The sequence below is a fragment of the Sapajus apella genome, unplaced genomic scaffold (genome assembly GCF_009761245.1).
Source record: "Sapajus apella isolate SASKATOON/1434 unplaced genomic scaffold, GSC_monkey_1.0 scaffold704, whole genome shotgun sequence".
Taxonomy (NCBI): domain Eukaryota; kingdom Metazoa; phylum Chordata; class Mammalia; order Primates; family Cebidae; genus Sapajus; species Sapajus apella.
Window position 1 is genome coordinate 10809 of NW_022437630.1, and position 9728 is coordinate 20536.

General features: G+C 48.7%; 1 pseudogene; it reads left to right on the plus strand.

Moving 5' to 3' along the window:
* Window positions 1-5899: 5899 nt before the first annotated feature.
* LOC116546235 lies at window positions 5900-5997 on the plus strand (annotated as a pseudogene).
* The last annotated feature ends 3731 nt before the right edge of the window (window positions 5998-9728 follow it).

Here is a 9728-nt window from a genome sequence, read left to right on the forward strand (position 1 = left end):
ACTAAAAATGCAAAAAATTAGCCAGGTGCAGTTAGTGCACACACCTGTAGTCCCAGCAACTCAAAGGGCTGGGGCAGGAGAATCACTTGAACATAGGAGGCAGAGATTGCAATGACCTGAGATCACACCACTGAGACAGAGCGAGACTCCATCTCAGAAAAAAGATGATTACAAAACAAAAGCAAGGAAATGTGACATAGCAGAATGACCTGCTTAAGAGGTGACTCTGAGGCTCTCTGCAGGGAGCGGTGCGCACCCTGCTGTAGATGAATTTTTGGGCTTCGTGTCTGTCTCTGAGTAAAACTGAGCTTCCTGAAGGCAGGGGTCAGGCTTGCCCACTGCGCTCCTCCGCAGCAGCTCCTAAAATCCTGCCTGCGCTAGGACCATGCTCATGAGGTCTCTGTGGAGTGAGGAAGAGAACCCAGCTTCCTCTCCTGTGAAATGGGGAGTGAAGAAGCCTCTGTGCAGGGCGGTCAGTAGTCAGTGAGTCAGATCATGTCGAAGCATTGAGCATTGCGCCTGATACGTGGCAGGAACACTGGATGCGCCACTCCCAACCCTGTGTTACCTGGTTACAAGGTCATACAGGTCCAGCAGGGGTTTGCAGAGCCTCTTCAGTGCCCGTGAGAACATGGCCTCAGCCCAGGAAAGCATCTGGTGGGCCACCTGGAGAGGAAGGGGACAGTGAGAGCTGTCTCGGTCGTCTTCAACTGCCAGCCACGCCCTATCCTTGCTCTCACTCACCAACTCCAGGGTGACTTTCACTGCCCCCAGGGCCACTCTGATGCGCCTGGGACCCTGGTTGCCTGGCATCCCCGGTTCCCAGGCCTGCAGCCACTTCATGGCCTCCTCTGCCCGCTCCCGCCACACCTCCTCCAGGGGCAGCAGCATCGCCTCCAGATAGCCATCCTTCATTGTGGTCAGGGCCACCACCCACTGTGAGGCCTCTGGGCAGTTCAGAGGCCCAGCCCAGGCCTCGAGGAGATATAGGGTCTGTTCCTGGGATTAAGATGGTGGGGGGAGTGGGGGAAAAGAAATAGAGCAGCAGGCACTGGAGATTGCAGGCGAGTTGTCACAGCAGACCCGAGCCGCCTCTGCAAGGCCTGCTCTCAGGTTGTCTGGGAACTTGGATTGGGGGAGGGTTCCAATCCTAAAAGTGATATGAGGCTCTCTGCACCTGTTTGTACAAACCTGTTTATGCTGAATCCCCGCTTGCCTCCTAGGAGTCTGACAGCGTGCTCTGAGCCAAGCAGCACCTGCCAATGCGGCAGCCCCACTAAACACCCTGGGTGACATAGTGCTGGGACAGCCAAGTGCATCCCGTGTGAAGGTACAGGGACTGGGAGAGGACACTGGGTGCTGGCCCTGGTTCCCCTAGACTCTGCCCTGGCCCCCTTCACTGCGCCGACACTGCTGCCTCCTCTCACTGTAGTCAGTGACAGCAGCGAACAGCACTCTTCCAAATTCACTGCCCTGTGGGTGGCCATGGGACTCTGGCACAGCAGAGAAGATATGGAGGTGACATTCAACAGCCAGAGGGTTGCCCACCCTGGCGTTGTGCAGGGTGTTAGCCCAGGATGGGGAGAGGCCAGACATTCCTAGCCCTGCCAGGAGGGCAGCCGGGGCAGCCACTGTGAGCATTTAACAAGCACACAGGCACAAAGAGCTTATCGTGGAACTAGAAAGAGACCCTGTGGCAGTGAGCTTCACAGAAACAAGGCTGTACACTCAAAAGAAAGCAGGTGGAGGACTGAAGAAACTGAGGCAGCAGGCATAAGGGATATTAGCTTGGAGACCTTGTAAGAATCAGACAGCAGGCCCCAAAAAAATGAACGTTAGGCCAGGCACAGTGGCTCACACTTATAATCCTAGCACTTTGGGAGGCTGAGGCCGGTGGATCAAGAGGTCAAGAGATCAAGACCGTTCTGGCCAAAATGGTGAAACTCCACCTCTACTAAAAATACAAAAAGGAGCCAGGCATTGTGCATGCCTGTAATCTCAGCTACCTGGGGGGCTGAGGCAGGAGAATCACTTGAATATGGGAGGCAGAGGCTGCAGTAAGCCTAGATCATGCCACTGAGCTCCAGCCTGGTGACACAGCAAGCCTCCATCTCAAAAAAAGAGAGAAACCACCACCATTTGCAGGACTGGATATGAAAAGGAAAAAAAAATATACAAAGTTAAATGGATGCTGTAGAAGAACCACCACCTGTTCAGCTGCTGAGCACACCATCATTCCTAACTCAGCAAAAGAACCCCCACTCCAGGAAAAACTAAAAGCGAACTGCTGTTTCCAAAATGCACTTTTAAGGTTGGAAATCTGTGTTTCCCAAGCCCTCCTTCCAGTCCTTGGCACTGTGACAAGCGTTTCTCACCCCTGGGGACCTGGGGCTGGAGATGCAAAAGGGAAAGTCACCAAGGCTGAGTTTTAGCTGTCTGCATCCTTGCAGCCAGGGCCAGAGGGCCATGAAGGGTTCCCTAGCTCCCGCCGTCCACGCTGGACTCACAGGGCACGGCTCTGCTGCAGTGGCCGGGCTTACCTCCATGAAGTGATTGCTCAGGGAGGGCCCCGAGTCATTCTTGAAGGTCTGGCTGACATGGAGATGCTTCTTGTTGCTGCTCTCATCCCAGTGCTTCCCATAGCTCGCTTCCAGTTCAAGTGATTCTCCTGCCTCAGCCTCTGGAGAAGCTGGGATTACAAGCACCCACCACTATGCCTGGCTAATTTTTGTATTTTTAGTAGAGACAGGGTTTCACTACATTGGGCAGACTGGTCTTGAACTCCTGAATTCACGATCCACCCGCCTGAGCCTCCCAAAATGCTGGAATTACAAGAGTGAGCCACTGCATCTGGCCTTTTTTGTTGTTGTTGTTTTTTTTTTGTTGTTGTTGTTGTTGTTGTTTTAATTAATTATTGGTTTATTTTAGAGATAAGATCTGGAATTTCTCCAAAGGCAAATAAACATTTCCAGGCTTCAGACAGCTCTACAGGGAGCAGCAGGAAGGTCTGAGGGGAGGTACAGGCAATCTGTGCTTACACATTTAGTAAATAACAAGACACACAAGGGCCCCTGGGAGTTCTCCAAATGAGGCAGAAATCTCAGCCATCAGACAGGTGGGGCCTTAGGAGGAAGACGGCTCTCCCCTGACATGGGCCTTCTCCCCACCCAGGCTGATGGTACAGGTGGAAGTGGAGAGGGTATTTATGCAGCAAGACATCCAGCCCCGGCTTCAGATGCTCCACTCCAGCCCTCTGAGAAGACACTGGAAACTGAGGCAGAATCGGGAGATCCACTGCTGAACATGCCCAGTGGTCATGCCTGGCAGGATCAAGCCTAAAGCTGCTATTTGTACCCTAGCTGGAGTGCATTGGTGCGATCTTGACTCACTGCAACCTCCACCTTCCAGATTCAAGCAATTCACCTGCCTCAGCTTCCTGAGAAGCTGGGCCTACAGGTGTGCACCACCACACCCAGGTAAGTTTTGTATTTTTGGTAGAGACAGGGTTTCACCTTCTTGGACAGCCTGGTCCCAAATTCCTGACATCATGTGATCCTCCCGCCTCGCCTCCCAACATTCATACCCTTTTTGAAGTCACTGATCTGCTTGAAAAGGGGATAGAAGTTTTAAATCTTCTCCCCAGGATGGAGGAGACAGACACAAAACTTCAACACAATAACAAGGGCTTCAAGTGACTAAGCTCCATCCAGGTACCCTTGGATAAGAACCCTTGAAAAGCACCTACTAAGATGAAAATGAGCCTGGACAACATAGTAAGACCCATCTTCACAAAAAAGAAAAGAAAGACAATGGAAGGGCATGGTGGCACAGACCTTAGCCCCAGCTACTTGGGAGACTGAGGCAAGAGGATCGCTTGGGTCAAGGGGTTCAAGGCTGCAGTGATTTAGGATCATGTCATTGCATAGAAGACCTTGTAAAAGAAAGAGGAAAGTGGGGGAGAGAGAAAAGGCGGGGGGAGAGGGAGGGAAAGGGAAGAAAAGAGGTAGGAAGAGGAAAAAAGAAGGAATAGAGGGAGGGAGAGACAGCAAATTATCTGTTCACCACAGAATAATTGTAAGAGAAGAAACCTGGGAAAAACTTAAGAGCACTCCATTATGAAACTAGCCGAAAACATTCCATTCCATGAACTATTACATGGTCTTTCGCACTACACGGGAGACACCGATTTTTTTAGGTGGATATATTAACTCCATGTGCTGACTGTGTACATAGATCATCTCGGAAAGGAATCACCAAAGAAACCCTAACAGTGGTTGGCTTTCAGGAGGGGTCGGGGAGCAGCTTTAAGGCTGCACCAGCACCAACCAATAAAACTTTTTGCAATGAGGACCATGTTTCCGGGCCATCTGCAGCTGTGGAGCACGTGAAATGTGGCCCAGGCAGCCAAAGAACCAAATCCTTCATTTTCTTTAATGTTAATTTATTTAGATTTTTTTTTTCTTTTTTCAGATGCAGTCTAGCTCCATTGCGCAGGCTGGAGTGAAGTTGCATGATCTTGGCTGACCACAACCTCTGCCCCCAGGCTCAAGCAGTTCTCCTGCCTCAGCTTCCCAAGTAGATGGGGTTACAGGGGCTCACCACCATATCCGGCTACTTTTTGTGTTTTCAGTGGAGATGGGGTTTCACCATGTTCATCAGGCTGCTCTCAAACTCCTGACCTCAGGTGAGCCACCTGACTAGGCCTCCCAAAGTGCTGGGATTACAGGCATGAGCCACCATACCCGGCCTCACTTAGATTTCAACACATATGCCACTGGCTGTCATGTGGGAGACTCAGTTCTATACTCTTTCATAGTTTTTGAACCTTGAATCATTTAAATGCATTGCCTATTTTTTTTAGTTATAGAACTGTAGAATAGTATTTAGATTACATTAATCTAAATGAAATCTACCATAGAATTTAAATTGTACCAGCAAATGCTGATATATAAAAAGATTTCCAAGGGGTGTGTGGTGTGTGTGTGTGTGTGTGTGTGTGTGTGTGTGTGTGTGTGTATTATGTGTGCATGTGTATATATATATGTAGTATATTCCTTTTTTTTTTTTTTTTTTGAGTCAGAGTCTTGCTCTGCCACCAAGTCTGGAGTGCAGTAGTATGAACTTGGCTCACTGCAACCTCTGCCTCCAGGGTTCAAGCGCTTCTCCTGCCTCAGCCTCCCAAGTCACTGGGATTACAGGCACACACCACCACACCCAGCTCATTTTTGTATTTTTAGTAAAGAAGGCATTACACCATGTTGGCCAGGCTGGTCTTGAACTCCTGACCTCAAGTGATCCACCTGCCTCGGCCTCCCAAATGCTGATGATTACAGGCATTAGCCAACATGCTCAGCTGCAAAGGTGTATTTTTGAGAAAAAAGAACAAGGTGCAAACAAAAAATAGGAAATGGCTGGGGGTGGTGGCTCATTCCTGTAACCCTAGCACTTTGGGAGGCTGAGTTGGGAAGATCGCTGGAGCCCAGAAGCTCGAGGCTGCAGTGAACCATGTTTGCACCACTGCCCTGCAGCCTGAGTAATGGAGCAAGACCTTGCCTCAAGAAAAATTAAAATTAAAAAACCAAAACCTGGCCGGGTGCTGTGGCTCATGCCTGTAATCCCAGCACTTTGGGAGGCCGAGGCAGGTGGATCATGAGGTCAAGAGATAGAGACCATCCTGGTCAACATGGCGAAATCCCGTCTCTACTAAAAATACAAAAAATCAGCTGGGCATGGTGGCACGTGCCTGTAATCCCAGCTACTCAGGAGGCTAAGCCAGGAGAATTGCCTGAACCCAGGAGGCGAATGTTGCGGTGAGCTGAGATAGCACCATTGCACTCCAGCCTGGGTAACAAGAGTGAAACTCTGTCTCAAAAAAAATAAATAAATAAAATAAATAGAAAACCAAAACCTAAGCATGACGATTGGGTTTTTATGCTATTTTATAATATGTGCCTTCCTCATAACTTGTTACGGTATCGTCACATCACCCATTTGATGCAAAAAAGAAAAAATAAAACCCAGAAACTCAAGCTGAAAATATTTGCAAATCTAAAGCATTAGGCATTTTCCTATGTCTCCCCAAAAGACGCTAAAGCCGTATGCTGCAGGGTCTGTGGATATGACCTTATATGGAAATAGGCTCTTCACATGTGATCAACCTAAGCTGAGGTAATGAGGGTGAATCCTAATCCCGTGTGCCTGGTGCCCTTATAAAAAGGGATATGTAGCTGGGCGCAGTGGCTCACGCCTATAATCCCAGCATATTGGGAGGCTGAGGCGGGTGGATCATGAGGTCAAGAGATTGAGACCATCTTGGTCAACATGGTGAAACCCCATCTCTACTAAAAATACAAAACTTAGCTGGGCATGGTGGTGCGCATCTGTAGTCCCAGCTACCCGGGAGGCTGAGGCAGGAGAATTGCTTGAACCCAGGAGGCAGAGGTTGCGGTGAGCCGAGATCGCACCATTGCACTCCAGCCTGGGTAACAAGAGTGAAACTCCATCTCAAAAAAAAAAAAAAAAAGGAATATGTGGACAAAGACCCCTTCAAAGGGAAGATAAGGTCAAGACAGAGACAGAAGACCACCTACAAGCCCGGGAACTCTGGAGGCTCTGAGAATCCAGAAGCGAGACCTGGGACAGACCCTCCCTCACAGCCTTCACAGGAAAAACAAACAAACAATTCAAAACCCCTTGATTTCAGACTCCTGGCCTCCAGAACTGTGAGAAATCTGTGGTTGAAGCTACACAGTTTAGGGTACTTTGTTAAGGCAGCGCTGGGAAATGAATGCAGATTTCTTGGGGCATGCATCAACACTTCTGAAGGAAATGTGGGACGTGGCATGCTTGAACTTACAATTCATACCTTTCTCTACTCTGAATTCTTTTTTTGAGAAACGGTCTCACTCTGTCAGTCACCCAGCCTGGAGTGCAGTGGCACAAGCATGGCTCACTGCAGCCTCCACCTCCTGGGCTCCAGCAATCCTCTTGCCTCAGCCTCCTGAGTAGCTGAGACTACAGGCACATGCCACTATGCCTAATTTTTTAAAAATGTTTTGTAGAGACGGGGTCTTGCTATGTTGCCCAGGTTTACCTGGAACTCCTAGCCTCAAGTGATCTTTCTACCTTGGCCTCCCAAAGTTCTGGGATTACATGTATAAGCCATTGGAACTGGCTTGCCTTTTTTTTTTTTTTTTTTTTTTTTTTTTTCAAAGACAGAATCTTGCTCTATCGCCCAGGCTGGAGTGCAGGGACATGATCTCAGCTCACTGCAACCTCCACCTCCTGGGTTCAAGCAATTCTTTTGCCTCAGCCCCCTGAGTAGCTCAGCTTATAGGCTCTTACCATGACGCCTAGCTAATTTTTGTATTTTTATTAGACATGGGGTTTCACCACTGGGCCAGGCTGGTCTCGAACTGCTGACTTCAGGTGTTCTGCCCACTTCAGCCTCCCAAAATGCTATGATCGCGGCTTACTGCAACCTCTGCTCCTGGGTTCAAGCAATTCTCCTGCCTCAGCCTCCCAAGTAGTTTGGATTACAGGTCCCTGCCACCATGTCCAGCCAGTTTTTGTACCTTTAGTAGAGACAGTGTTTCACCATGTTGGCCAGGCTGGTCTTGAACGCCCGACTTCAGGTGATCCACCTGCCTCAGCCTCCCAAAGTGCTGGATAACAGGCATGAGCCACTGTGCCCAGGCTACTTCTATTATTATTACACTGCAATATATAATGAAATACTTACACAACTCACCTTAATGTAGAATCAGTGGGAGCCCTGAGCTTGTTTTTCTGAAACTAGATGGTCCCTTCTGGGGCTGACGGGAGGCAGTGACAGAACAACAGGCATCGTATTCTCATAAGGAGCATGCAGCCCAGCTCCCTCGCATGTGATGTTTACAGTAGGGTTTGCGCTTTTATGAGACTCTAACAATGCCACTGATCTGACAGGAGGTGGAGCGCAGGTGGCGATGCCAGCAATAAGGAGTGGCTGTGAACACAGATGAAGCCTCCCTTGCCTGCCTGCTGCTCACCTGCTGTGCTGCCTGCCCAGTTCCTAACAGGTGAGCCGGGTCCGGTGGCTCCCGCCTATAACCCCAGCACTTTGGGAGACTGAGGTGAGTGGATCAGCTGAGGTCAGGAGTTCAAGACCAACCTGACTTCAGACATCCTGTCTCTACTAGAAATACAAAAATTAGCCTGGCATGGTGGCTCATACCTTTAATCCCAGCTACTTGGGAGTCTGAGGCAGGAAAGTTGCTTGAATCTGGGAAATGGAGGTTGCAGTGAGCCAAGATCATGCCATGGCATTCCAGCCTAGGCAACAAGAGCAAAACTTTGTGTCAAAAAAAAAAAACAAACAAACAAACAAACAAAAAAAAAAAACGCCAAGCGCAATGGCTCACACTTGTAATCCCAGCACTTTGGGAGAATGAGGAGGGGGAATCACCTGAGGTAAGGAGTTTGGGACCAGCCTGGCCAACATGGTGAAACCCTGTCTCTACTAAAAATACAAAAATTAGCCAGGTGTGGTGGTTCATGCCTGTAATCCCAGCTACTCAGTAGGCTGAAGCAGGAGAATTGCTTCAACCTTGGAGGTGGAGGTGATATTTACCCAAGATCGCACCGCTGCACAGAGTGAGACTCTGTCTCAATGAAAACGAAAAAAAAAAAAAAAAAACAGGCTACAGATTGGTACTGATCTGTGGCCAGGAGGGTTGGGACCCCAGCTGTAAACAATATGTAATGATTAAATCTGGGTAACTGAGACAGTCATCACCTCTAATATTAATCTTTTGTTTTGGGAACACGAAAATCCTTCTGTTTTAGCTATCTTGAAATATTCAAATAAATTCTCATTCACTGTAATTTCCCTTGTGCACTATTGATTACTGCAACTTATTCCTTCTCTCTAGGCCTTCTTGTCTTTCATTCATTCTTTTTTAAAATTATTTTTATTTATTTCTGAGACAGTCTCTGTCTTTCTGCCAGGCTAGAGTGCAGTGGCATGATCTTGACTCACTGCAACTTCCACCTCCTGGGTGCAGGCAATTGTCCTGCCTCAGCCTCCCAAGTAGCTGGGATTACAGGTGTGCACCACCATTCCTAGCTAACTTTTGTATTTTTTAGTAGAGATGGGGTTTCACCATGTTGTCCAGGCAGGTCTCAAACTCCTGACCTCTAGCAATCCACCAACCTTGGCCTCCCAAAATGCTGGGATTACAGGCATGAGCCACAGCATGCGGCCATTTATTCATTCTTTCATTCATTCTATGAATAACTACTGCCTGGTTATCACACATCTGGCAGGGTTCCAGGCTCTGGGGAAACAGCAATGAGCAAAACAAAGTTGCTGCTCTCTTAATGGATCCATCATTCTAATGAGGGGGAAAGAGACAGGCGATCCATAAACACACTATTAACACAGACAGCACGTCAGGTGGAGAGCGCTATGAAGAATAAATACTAAAGCAGGTATGGCCAGGTGCGGTGGCTCACACCTGTAATCCCAGCACTTTGGGAGGCTGAGGTGGATGGTTCCCTTGAGGTTAGGAGTTCAAGACCAGCCTGGCCAACATGGTGAAATGCCATCTCTACTACAAGTACAAAAAAAAAAAAAAAAAAGAGCCAGGTGTGGTGGCACCTGCCTGTAATCCTAGCTACTCAGGAGGCTGAGGTGGGAGGATTGCTTGAACTTGAACTTGGGAGGTGGAAGTTGCAGTGAGCTGACA